The sequence below is a fragment of the Larus michahellis genome, chromosome 1 (assembly GCF_964199755.1).
Source record: "Larus michahellis chromosome 1, bLarMic1.1, whole genome shotgun sequence".
Lineage (NCBI taxonomy): Eukaryota > Metazoa > Chordata > Aves > Charadriiformes > Laridae > Larus > Larus michahellis.
The window spans coordinates 21,371,663-21,385,575 of record NC_133896.1 but is presented as its reverse complement, the minus strand read 5'-3'; positions in this window follow the sequence as shown (position 1 = coordinate 21,385,575).

Sequence of the window (13,913 nt, the reverse complement as noted above, 5' to 3'; positions counted from 1 at the left end):
CAGACCTTCTCCTGACAGCCCCAGACCCGACGAACATCACAATGTGCTGTAAGTGTTTGTTCAAGTTCCCAAGGAGAGAAAGTGATAGATGTAGGGAAGGCTAACTTGGGGAGGTAAAAGCAGAGGTTATGGAGACAGAGTACTTTTCCACCTGTGCCTTGGTGGCAGATAACACTTTTTGGCTAGAAAACTGAGTACTTGTATATGCAATTCATCAGGTGTGTTTAATAGGAGCAGTGATGAGGAAGACTACAACTGCCTATTAATACAGCTTAGCACAATAGACAGTCTTGTTCCAGTGCTTCTCAGACAGGCACTGTGTAGCTGCGTGCCCTATCATTTTTGGCCTAAACTGAAAGAACAGTTATCTCTCGTATCAGAAAGGGGTTCCAAGAGGCAAAGAGAGTATAAAACAAGATCCAAATTTCTTAGTTCTTCTCCTCTTTAGTGCTAATTTGTCTGCAAATAACAAGTTTTTCACAACTAAGACAACAGTCACAGTAAGACTTGCCTTTTCACGGGGGAAAAACATGACCAAGGCAGTAAATGGTGAATAATCCAGTGACTGGTTTGGTTTTTTTTTTAGTGTATTTCGTGGACATATGAAATTAGTAAAGATAATAGTCTTCAAAAAGAACGGTCTGTTTTTAGTGTCTAATCTGGCAAGGGCGTCTGCGTACACTGAGCCCATAACAAGCATGGCTATAGAGAAGAGTGACTCAGTTTGCATTCAATAGGAACGGACCCCATCAGCACAAGCTGAAAGGAAGTTGTGTGCCTCACCCTCCTAAGCCCCTTTGAAAATCCCAGCCACTATTGTTTTTCTGCCAGATGGGTTGATGACAAGTAGCAATCAGAAACACTCTGGTCTAGTGCTATTAAAATCATTACTGGAGAAATTTGGAAAAAAGGCATCAGCATTCTTTCATTGTATTAAAATATTCTGTCTTTTATGAGCTGAGTCATAACAAGCTGAGACATATTTACTACTTAGACAATTTTTAAACATTATAAACCGAGTACTTGCTCAGAATATTGCTACCACAAGCAAGGCAATTGACATTTTCAACCTTAATATGAATAAACTCCAACATTAGTATTGCAACAATGCAAATGACTGCAGCACCTCTTCCATTAATACTGCTCAACCAGGAAATTACTTTAAATTATGGTAGCTGGCAGTTATATAGCTCGTATTTATGACTTCCCAGCAAATGCAGCTCAGAGTGCAAAGGCACAGTTTACTACTATAAAAGTGAAACTTCCTTAGTCTTAGGGTTTATTTATTTGTTTTAAAATAGATGAGATGCTACATCCCTCCTACTGAATTACACCACAAGAGCTGTCAGTAGGCCATCTGAATTCTGTTTTCCCGTCCTACATCAGGATCCCTCTGGATTAGATTTATTATTGCCTTCCCTCAATCGCTCCAGCCCACAGCAGTCTCCTCTCTGGTGATGAGGACTAAAAATAGTTCCCTCCAGAGCTCAGCTCAGTAACTGCAATATCCAAACACACAGAGAAGGCAGATGTGCTAGCTGGTAGCTGAATGTTCTCTTTCACCACTTCCAGCCAAGAAATAAGGCCACAGAAAAAAAGGCTGGCCTCAGAATAAGGACTCAAGTCTGAAAAACTAGTACTGGATTTGAATGGTAAGTTGTTTTTGAATAGTAGGAGCAAACTCAATTACAAACAAACAGGCAACTCTAACACAATGAAATTCACTTCTGTGCAGAGACACATAAACCCTTCAAAATAAATAGATTAGCGGGCACGTGAGCGCATTGAATAATCAGTCCAAGTAATAATATTAGCTATACAGAACTATTTAAAATCTGCGGGTATCTTTTTAATATTTTAAAGATATGTTTCTTAAGACATTTCTTTATTCAATATTACTGGCCTTACTGAGAGAAAAGAGACAGCAGTCTGTTACTCTGTGAGTGATCCTACTGAAAACTGTGGAACTCAGTGGGCTGCTCACCATCAGTAAGAGGTTTGGAAGATGCATGTGAAGCTGACTGTATATGGGTTTTCTTCTCTCTTTCTTCTACAAATCAATAAAAGCTCTTTAAAGTGAAAAAGTTCTTCCCAATAATGCAAAGTAAATTATATTATTTCTACGTTTTACACTCTTAAATGCTTTGCAGTTAGGCTCCATGCCAGGATTCTACTTCACTGGATCATTACTTGTATAACACAATTAGGTAAGGACAGAGCATCCCAAACGAAAGCACACTCAAGCATCATCCCTCACACAGACACACTGGACTTCTTGGGACAAAATACACAGAGGTTAATGCAACCCCAGTGACTCTACTTTGGACGTTTTCCTCAGATTTTTCTGACATAAATGGTTTTTGCCTAAGGCCCAGCCTCAGCATCCAGTAATGCTGCATTTGTGCCGGCCCGGTGTCAGAGACAGGCTCTAAACCAGCCATATTTAAAATCACATGTATGCGACAGCGTTTATGTGAAACCATTTACCATCATTCAAAATGGTCCCAGGCAGAGAGATGGGACACTCTGTCCAACAGGCCCAATATACAGAACGACTCGACTTGGCAGCATGCAGAAGAACTCAATTTATTGTATCAGTCTTATATAAGTGTTTTAGTATGGACACCAAAGGAAGCTGAACCAACAAAGAATCAAGAACAAGGGTCTACATGGAGGTACAATGGAGACAAGGAAGATACTGAACTCCGTAGATGTGTCTGTACTAATAAATTAAAGCGTGCTTCTGAATTTGGCCTCCTGTAGTAGTAAACAATATTCCCTGGCACAGATTTGGCACATGCTAGTTACCACAACCCCCCCCCAAATTCTCTGATGTCATTTAGCAGCTGTAACTAGCCAGTGACAATTACCAATAAACCATTTGCCTGCCTTCTGCTGGAGGTGAAGGCTGTTTACTAGCACTTGGCCCTGGTACCTAGAACATTCCCAGACATGTTTAATTTACTCCCAAAGCCACAGTGTCTGTGATCGCTACTTTATTTTACATGAAACTTGTCTGTATCTTGAATTAGGATACAAAGATAGCTGTGGAATACAATAGGATTTGGGATTTCAGAATAGTTTTCTGCCTTGGAGGAAGCAGATGTCTCTGAGGCTGATCAAGCTATTGTGGGAGATAAGGTGAGGTAAGGTCCCCGGGTAGCAAAGAACTGGTGGTAGCAGAACTGGTTTTGAATCCATAGCCCCAGGATGAATCCCCAGCATCACCCCTCAGGCAGGGAAACCTGCTTCCAGGACTGCTTGTTGTTTACTTTTTGGCTGTTGTTTTGGGGATGTTTTTTTCCAGGTTTTGCCTTTCCTTGGGAACCCAGCCAGGGTCTGGGCATGCTGCCAAAAAGATAGGCTAGTGCTGCAAGCCATGCTCCAGACCCACCGCAGCCTGAGGACCTGGACCTTTGTGCTCTGCCCTGCTCCAGTGGTTTTGGCTAGGCTGTGCCACAAACTACCTCTTGTACTCAGCAACCTGAAGATCCATGCCGTCCCTTTCCTCTCACCTCCCTTCACCCCTCCAGCTTGCCATTTTCATTGCAGAAATCACATGCACACACTCACAGAAGTACCAACCACTGTTTTTCCTCATCAGAATTGCTTGAATTAAAATGGGGAAAAAAGTCAGTAAAATGAAGTGAGTTGGAATAGTTTGCAGCTTACATCTGTGTCTAATACTTAACCAAAAAATCATTGATTATGCATGGGATTTCTGCTAATACTTCAGAAGATGAAAAACTGGAACCGCTCTTTAGCCTGGAGTGGTACAGTAACATCCTCCAGACGCTTCTTCTCAGGATGGAAGGATTATCTTTCGGCCCTCCACAGATTGCTGCTGTTCTGCTGAAAGAGGGAGGGACAATTCAACAAGCCAAACATTACTGCAATTATCTTAGAAGGAAATGGCATCCCTGGAGTATTGCCAAAAGAGAGCAGACAACAGGATCCCCAAAAGCAGGCTGACACCAGTGCCGCAAATGGTACAAAGGAAAACCTCCTGAGGATGTATATACCATAGTCATCTGCTCGGATGGTAGCTGAACTGATCCCGGCGATCACTGAAGCTGACAGGGAATGGGTCTGTGAAACAGGGCATCAGGAGTAAGCCAGGTTGCCAAGGGGAAAGGGTGATGTCATGACTCTGAGACCTGAATGGGACTGACATCGTGCACCTGGCAGCCCGCATGCACGATTGTCAGCAATTGTACGTACTCCCGAGACAGATACACACAGACTCCACTCAAGAACTGTGGAAGTTTTGTACAAAGGTGGCAGAACAACTGCAGGTCACAGTGAAGCACTTCTCCTGACTGGTGCAATGTGACGCCCTTTCCTAATGATGAACTGGGCTATCAGTAAAAATGCAGTGGCGAGAGGGCAAAGTGTATAAGTACACCTGAGCAGCAGTATCCAGGCATTTGGGGAAAGCACATGAAACAAGTTTGAAGAACGCCTATGTGCTGTCCTTAGGGGGACTCAGGATTGTCTAGATGCTGAATAACCACAGCATGCCTGCTCTGTGTGCTGGCTGTGACTCTGACCTTGGCTATCTCCTACACCAGTATCAGCACCATCATCAATGGCCACCATTTCTAGCAAGAATGAACTTCTTGCAAAGTTCAGTCTTTTGCAACTCCGTCTCCACATGTGCCCTCCTTTGCTGTGTGTGGTCTGTCATGGGATGAGGGAAATATGTCCCTAGAGCAGAGTCCTGTCCCAGTTGCATACAGCAGATGCTCAACCGCTGTCAAGCATAGATTCATGCAGCTGTTGCCACTTACTGAGGAGATGAAAATGGTGTACCGCGTCATCTGCGAGATGTAGAAGGCAACGATTAGATGCCATATATGAGATACTGACTGATTTCAGAGACAGAGAACTAGACCCCCTACAGAAGCCCCATGCCAACACCCCCACAAGGCAGCAGGATGGGTTTCCCACAGCAAAGAAGCCAGCCTCATTGCTTTGTCGCAACTGACAGTGAAATCTGCAATGGGAGGTTGTCTGCACATGAAGACAACTATCACGTGCTGATTCAGCAGTGCCCATCGGAAACATGGTCAGGTGTTAAGAGGCTCAAAGCTGCACTGCCAGATGATCCAGGAATGGGTGGATATGGTATTAATGAGCACAGAGCCATGAGCGAAGGTCTCTGTGGATGTGGGGAGAAACCCTCTCCTGTGCCACTGGAGCAAGTGTCTGTTCCCAACTGCCCTTCATCACCCCCACCCTGAACTTAATACCTGTCCCGACAACCAGGCTGTGTGTCGATGAGTGTTGCCTAATCTGTTTCAGCCAACATAAGGTAATGAGGTAGTTTATCTTAAACCATTTAAATACTACTGCTTAATCTTTGCTAACCCAGCTCATTTTAACTGTATCAAGTTATGTCAGGTTTACTTCAAAATGCCAGATAGAAAACTGAGTTACACCTGATTGACAGACCTGTGCACCATCCCGCTGCCCCTGCTGCTCCACTGGTAACCTCTCCCAGGGAGACAAGACAAAGCCCGCGAGATTCTGTAACACATGAAGCCTCCACAAGGAGAATCAGCAGAGGTGTGTGCCAGGGCCCTTAGGGCGCATATCAGTACAATTTCTTCCAAGGCTGACACAAATCTTTAGACTAGGCCGGGCCTACTGTCTTACTTTTTTTTTTTAAAAAAAAAAAAAAGGAAGAACAAAAAAAATAAAATCTCAGAAATTCCGGCCTCTATCTTCATTCTTCTTCAGATAAAAATCTGTCTAGTAACATTACTCCTCAGAATACAGCTATTATATAACATCCTCAACTATTTAGTAGGTCCAGAGGAGGGCTACAAAGATGATCAGAGGGCTGGAGCACCTCTCCTATGAGGACAGGCTGAGAGAGTTGGGGTTGTTCAGCCTGGAGAAGAGAAGGCTCCGGGGAGACTTTAGAGCAGCCTTCAAGTACCTATAGGGGGCCTGCAGGGAAGATGGGGAGGGGGTCTTTATCAGGGAGTGTAGTGATAGGACGAGGGGTAACGGTTTTAAACTGAAAGAGGGGAGATTTAGATTAGACATTAGGAAGAAGTTCTTTACAATGAGCATGGTGAGGCACTGGAACAGGTTTCCCAGAGAGGTGGTGGAGGCTCCATCCCTGGAGACATTCAAGGCCAGGCTTGGTGAGGCTCTGAGCAACCTGATCTAGTTGAAGATGTCCCTGTTTACTGAAGAGGTTTGGACTAGATGACCTTTAGAGGACCCTTCCAACCCAACACATTCTATGATTCTATGATTTCTGAGAAAATGTCAATTCCTTCTGTATCTGTGACTTCTAATATACAGGCCGTGAGGCTTTTTGTATCATAGTAAGTTAAGCTGAGCTATGCTCAACACAGAAAAAAATGCAAATAGTTTTCTAGCTTTGTTGTTTTAAAAAGTAATTCAAACCATGGGAATAAAATATAAACTGCCTTTTAGAAAAAGAAAGGGTGGGGAACAATATATCCTTCTGCTTCCCCATTATATAACCAATCCCCATTCTTAAGTGCACAAATAAAATAAGAGTAAATTGAAATAAATCAAATAAATTGCATTGCATAGTTTCAAGCCCTACATTATGTCTTGGCTGTAATAATATACATTATCATTAATGGCTTTTACTTTACAGTGCTGAAAGTCAGATTTGTTGTTGTCATCTTCATTTCTTGACCTTTACTATCTGCATTGCTCACATGAAAGTATTAGTCTGCTGTCACACTTCAAGAAACTGTCTAATAAGGTCAACTATGCATCACTCTAAGTCATCTCAGTCTATTCTAGCATATTTTATTTATGACTAATGTGTAAGATCACTACAATGGTAATTAGACTTCATGCTATATACAATTCAGATTTCAACTGTATTAAAAAATACTAGTGCCAGAGGACTAGTGTGGCATTTTATCACCATGAATTCAATATCCATTTAACTGAGATGCAACAAAAGATAATTTCGACTTCTTAAATGAATACCTATATTCTGGAGAAAGGTATAAATGAAAAAATATTATTATGTACCCTCCAATTAAAATAGCTTGTCTGCTTTTCATTCGTGATATACATTAGGATTTGCAGGGTTTGAGGGTGTTGTGGAGGTTAGGTTTCATATAAGAGTTCAGAATTGAGAAAAGAGTTTTACTGCTGAACATTTAAATCCCTACAGGGAAAGATTTGTGAGATACTGCAGTATATCAAAGAAATCTGCATTAAGAGTATGTTGCTTCTTGTATTAAGGAAGCTGGCAGGAAAAAAATGCTCTGTTCAGCAGCCATCACCATAAAATGGTATAAATGCAGCTGCATTACCAAGGGACCTCAATTTGCCAATTGAAGAGGGCAACTACATTTTCTGCTTACGATATATAACTGCTAAGCACTTACTTGAGCCTCCTCAGTTTTTGGAGCTGTAATGGTTATTCCTTATACTGAGGATGGAGGATGCTGCTATTCTGTGGCTTTGCTGAGCTTTGCCATATCCTCTTTGACAGCCATGAGAAGGAGAAAGAAGACACATTTGCAACGTCAGTGGACCGGTGGAGAAGCCGCCAGAGGAGCCATCAAGCAACCAGCTGGTCATTTACACAACCAGAAGTGGTCCAACGATATATAGCAACTTGGTAACTCTGCTTTGCAAGCCCGAGTGTATAGTTGCTTCAGCTCTTGCTACTACTCCTAAATTAAATGGTCAGGTTGAACCAGCACTTCACCAAATTTGATCTGAACCATGAGATTAATTCCTCCATCTTTTATTACCCAATCACTGACCCAGACATCTCCTATTTCTACCTCTGCATTTCAAAATCATGAGCACATTATGGATGCCATTGGATCACAAATTGTCATCAGCAACATAGGCAAAGGTCAGAAAACATTTGGTTGAAAGAATAACTTATGGAAAAAAAGACGTCTTAAAACAAGTTGCATGGGAGTTTTTTTCCCCCTTCTCTGATCTCGAAGATTTGAAAAGGTTAAATATTGCTTCACTGTGAAAGGATTGCCCAGTTATTTATGTTTTATAGCAGCTGGAGCTATAAACCACCAGAAATGGTATTCTAAGGGTACCTATGCACGTACACATCACAGAGGCAGAGAAAGCACAGAATTCCTCTCCTGTGCAGCTACAGTGAAAAGAAAAACTCGCCAGCTTATCCAGTTCCTACATCCATGTTACCAGCAAGATTTTGTCAAAGCAGAAAATGATTAAGTGCTAATTAACTAAGAAACATTTTAAAAGTCTAGTCTGGCTCAGAAACAGTGTAATAGAGACATCTCAGCAGTCTGAGAATACCGGGTGGAATATATATTATTTAGGGTGTATAGGATAAAATTAACAAAGGGAATACATAGAATTAATAGCAGGAAAGGAAACAGGGAAAGACCAACCCATTGCTGTGTGGGCATTTTAGGAACTGAATCACTGGCACTTTTATGCCACTCCCAGTAACAGATCAGTGCACCGAGCCCTTCGGAGCCTTCTGCAGAAAGTGTGAAACACTCTGCTGTGGAGAGCAGCCAGTTCAATGGCAGGGAACAGCAACTGCTTTTCTACTCCTGATTTTTATGCCCGCTAACTTTCTCTCCAGGTCTGCGGCAGGAAGAACTCTTGGTAATAAAAGGTATTCTGTATACAACATAAATTCCTATAAAATAAATTGTGGGCTTTGTAATAAAATAGAAAAGGCAACTCTATTCTTCCCTGGAAATAACTAATCAAGCTTTCTGCAGTGAAAAGTTTTGAAAGCAGATAAAGCACACATTTTTACACAAACTGTAAGTTTTCTCTAAAGACATAGGAACTATCACACATTTATGAATGTTTACGCCATTGTCATTATTTATTTTTGTTTTCATAATGATGCCTGGTTTTAGGACAGGAAACTACTGTTTCTGTTTTGTGCATTACTTGTGCGTAACAGCTGAGATCCTTCTGCTAAATAAGAAAAAAAGTGTTTTTACAACTGTACTAACTTTTCATTCTCCTTCCCATTGACTTACTGCTTTCAATTTTCAACGCAGTTCACTGCAGCTTTTCCTCTAGCCAGCTTGTTAATTTTGAAACTGTAATTTTCCCAGCAAATGTGTCTCTCTCACCCATATGTGTACGCTGCTCACTACCTAGTGAATTAGGAAACCAGCTTATAATAGGACAGATCCTTCATGAGGATCCTGAGCAGTTCTTGTGCATGTCCTGTTCCTGAGTCACAGAGAATGATACATACACGATATGGGGTTGATATGGGGTTACTAGACAGCTGCAGCCACCTGTGCCAGGTCTCTACAAATCCCACTTGCATGCCCAGCCTGTGCTTCACAAAAAAGCTGGGAGACTCCTGATGAACTGTTATTATTCTTCAACCCACGGAAAACAACGTAGAGAGGCAACTATACAGTATTAACATTATTTATTCATGTCTAGAATCCCCAGCTAAAAGCCAGACTATATTTTGCCAACCGTTATGTACACACAGTGGTAAAATAGCATCTGTACGGAGGAGTCTACAGGCAAGGCATAACAAAAATAGCAAGAGCAGAAGAGGCATGTACAGGAGTAACTTGCCTTCATCTGCAGTGCAAAACCAGGAAGACCACAAGCTATATCAGTACTCTGGTTACTGGGTTATCATCTAAAATACAACTTGCTGTCACTATATGCTTATTATTTTTTCATAATATGACATATTTAAATAATCCACTTAATAAAATCACTTACAAATGTGTAAAGATTAATTTGGAACTATGTGCATAGCCAAGGCATTGTACTCATCAAAAGACCATGATTATATAAGGCCGACATGGCAAAATTTAGATGTTTAGTTCTAAACATAAGCATACATCTTCAAATTCTAGATTACAAGAAGTTTTTATCAGAGGGCGTACCATTCTGTCTACACAAATCCACTCCCAAATACTCTGAAATGTATTTTGCATAGTAAACGCAATACGAATATGATATGCATAGATTAATCCACCTTCATATTATTTTACCCTACAAGATATCAAAACACATTTTTTATTTCCCTGGGGAATACAATAAAAATTCTGCACACAGCAGCCCGGTTCATCTCTATCAGACATCAACTGATTCGCTCAAAAAGCAAGAGATAGTATTTCATGTGTTTCAGCTAGCACAATTCAACTGGAGGAAATACAATATACAACTTTGGTCTGACAGCACTGGTCTCACTTCAGCAGAAGTTATGTGCACTCTTCCAGACCATTTAAGCACCATGAGGCTGGATTTTCTCATACCACAGCATGTCTATGTCCTGAGGGAAATGTCTCTTACAGTCCAGTTCCATGAGCTGTTTAAGACAGCAAGATATAGTGCTGTGACCGAAAAGGGCCATCCCACCCTTTTCTTACCATCAGCCTGCTCAGTCTCAGGACGCCACGTATCCCTTGGGCTCCTGTAAGTATTTGTGTAGCTGCATTCAAAACTAGCTGGGAACTGGTGTCACTCCAAAAAAACCCAGCACAATGAAAATGTGTTGGATCCCAAGTCCTGTTCATTGCACAGCTGCTTGGATGTTTGGGCTGGCATAAGACAAGGTTATCACAGCAGTAGGAATGAGAAGCTGCATGAGATGAGGAAAGGGTGGAACTATCCCTTTTGGGGGATGCTCTTTCTAACAAGACCTGAAATAGGTCATCCATAGCTTAAATGTATTTTCAGTCCTGGCTTATTTAGAGAATTGCCTCAACATTTGTTTATTTTTTATGATATTTTTAACTTTGTCTATGGATCTACTATCTCAAGTTGTTTGTTCCTCAAAGAACTCTTACAATCCCAAATCATGAATCATGGATCCATTCATAAGTCTACTAAGAATTTATTGGCCGAAATTTATTTAAAGTACATGACATGATAAGGTGCTTGTCTACCAGCCACACGTGAAGAGTAGTCCTAAACTCTAGCACTCCTCAAACTTCATGACTACTTTTTCAGAACGTCTTACATGAAAAGCCTCATGGTAAATATTGGTCAGAGCCTTCTCCATGAAGGACACAGCTCTTCTATGTCTCCAGGACTTTGAGTTCATTCTACGTACCCCAAGCTATAATTGGTCTGAGCATCCTACTTGAGGCATTTTTGCAATGCTGCATGAAGAGCTCCATGACTGATACTTTCAGGGATGTTTTACTTCTGGTAATAGAGCAGTTTCTCAGTTTATCAAGAGAGCATGTGGAACTTACTTGCACTTTCAGCCATCAGGCTCATTTAGGCTATAAACGTGGAAATGTGAATGATGTATTTCCTATGTAATAAAAATTCCAGTGGAGTACATTGTAAGTAACTCCAGCCTCCAGCACTACTAGGTGTGTCCTGTCTTGATGCTGCCATTTCTCCTGGCTGCCTGCTCTGAGCTCTTCAGCATTCCAGAGCTCCTAGTTCTGACTTCCAGGACTGACAGATCTCCTTTGCAGGCTCTCCCATCTCCTGGCTATTGGCTGTGACTCTTCATAAACTTGAATTGGCTTTGCTCCTTTCCAAGTTATAATTACACTCCAGACCATCTTTATTTCAACAGGAGACTGCAGAGGAAATCAGATCTCTCTAAGACTTGGAATATTGTAGGGAGCGTATGAAGTCCCATGCCATTTATGATGACTGGAATAAAGCTTAGAATAGCACTTATAATTCACTGTAAAAATGTGTTGTCCTTTTGTGGTGGGTTGACCTTGGCTGTCCGTCAGGTGCCATCAAGTCTCTCTCTCAATTCCCCTCCCCAGCAGGACAGGGAGAGAAAATAAGATGAAAAACTCATGGATTGAGATAAAGGCAGCTTAATAAAGAAAAGCAAAGGCCATGTGGAAAAAAAGAAAAGCAAAAAGATTTATTCTCTACTTCACATCAACAGGCGACGTCCAGCCACTGCCTGGGAAGAAGGGACGCACAGCAGCTGCTTCAGAATACAAACGCCTTAATAACCAATGCCCCACACCCCGCCACCCTCTTCTCATTTATTCTAGCTTCTGCTGCTGAGCAGACATCATATGGTACGGAATATTCCTTTGGTCAGTTTGGGTCAGCTGTCCTGGCTATGTCCCTTCCCAGCTTCTTGCCCACCCCCAACCTACTGGCCTTTGGAGTGGGGTTGGAGAGACTGTCCTGACGCTGTGGGAGCCCTGCTTAGCACCAGCCAAGACATTGGTGTGTTATCAGCACCGTTCTAGCTACAAATACAAAGCAAAGCACTGTGAGAGCTGCTGTCGGGAGAGGGAACTCCATCCCAGCCAGACCCAACACGCCTTTGTTGCTGTATACATTTGAGAGCCAATTCTGATAATCAAATGTCAGGCTGTTCAATCTGCTGGAATTGCTTAATTCTACAGACAGGTTGCAAATATGTGCTTTAACTGTGGGCAAGGAAAGTTGGTGGGCTTTGTTTCCAGATTCAATAGGCAGGTAATCTGTTCTCCGGTTGGCTTGACATGCCAGTACCTCCAAAACCTTAATGTAATGTCTCCGTAAAGAGTGAGGCATTTCTGTATTTCATGTTCCACTAACTCCCACCAGTGATCAAATGATCGCTTGAAAGGATCCCAAAAGATGCGTATGGGTGGGAATAAATATAGTCAAAATATCCATTTAAAAGTTCGAATGCTTATGGAAATTTTTTTGCTTTTGTTTTCACAATTCCAATGGTCAGTATCGCAAGAAGTGTTGATGTAATTATTGAGTGGACATTTCTGAGTAAAGCACCACAAGCTTAAGACAAAGACTGCTTCAGTACTAAGACTACAAGATCAAAGTTAAAAATGCTTCATTTAGTTGTGATGACAATTCTGTTAATTGAGCAATTTCAAAGGTATGCAACTTTAGCTATTGCATTTGCTTCCTTTGTAATTAGTGACTTTTCAAAGAGCATGAGTTCTCCCTGCAGATCCTTTCAACTGACCACTGTGTCGGCACCATAACAAGATGAGTGGGAAGCTGGTCTCCTGAGAGCAGACTCATGCCATGTTGGTTAATCCAGTCTACTGCCACTATAAACCAGTCAGTTACAGGCAACAGGAAGTCCTGAATTTTCTCAGTTGCTGTATTTTATGGTAGATCAGCTGCAAGTATATCAGTTTTTCAACACAAATATGTATTTTCTCATACTTTTAGAATTATTGATACTCTGGGAGTATATACTTTTCTTTGTAACAGAACTACATCCAGTGTCAAAGTATTGATAGCTTTTAAATGGTCCTCCACACTGCAATTATGAAAAACAGTGCTATCTTGCCACCGTCATTTCCACTGGGCATATTTATAAAAAAAAGGAGAACAGTAAGAGTGCCTCAGTGCCTTTGTCCTTTGTATTAAACCAGCTATCTATGTAGCTTGGACTTTTCATTCGCTCTGTCTTGTAAATGCTGTCATATTCCTAAATTCCTCAGTCAGGACAAAATTCCCATCATCTTCAATGAGGAATTCAAAATTGAGGTGCTGAGGGCAGATGATGGATGAACACTGCCTTTATTTGTATATTTGTGTAATTTGCATATCTTGTATTTACTAATTGATTTTCCAATGACTGTTTATCATTTACGATAATACAATTATTTTTTCACAATTTTATTATATTTCCAGAGGAGAAAAACTTCAGAGGGGAATCATATTCTTCTTCTTCTGTTTCTAGAAAAAAAAACTAGTAGAGAAATAGTCTGATTTATGCAATACCAGCTACAAAGAAGTTATTTTATCACTACTTGGAATAAATGGCCACTCAAAAGGGCACAGTCTGGAATGTTTTCTCACAATTCTAGCTTGAGCTAGTAGGACAATGTTTGGCAGGGCTCAGCTGTCTTCATAACAAAATGTCTCTGCACAAATATTGCTCATTACAAATTAAAAACAGTAATGGAAAAAGCTACAAATATAAAGAAAAAAGAAAAAACTCTGTTTGACTT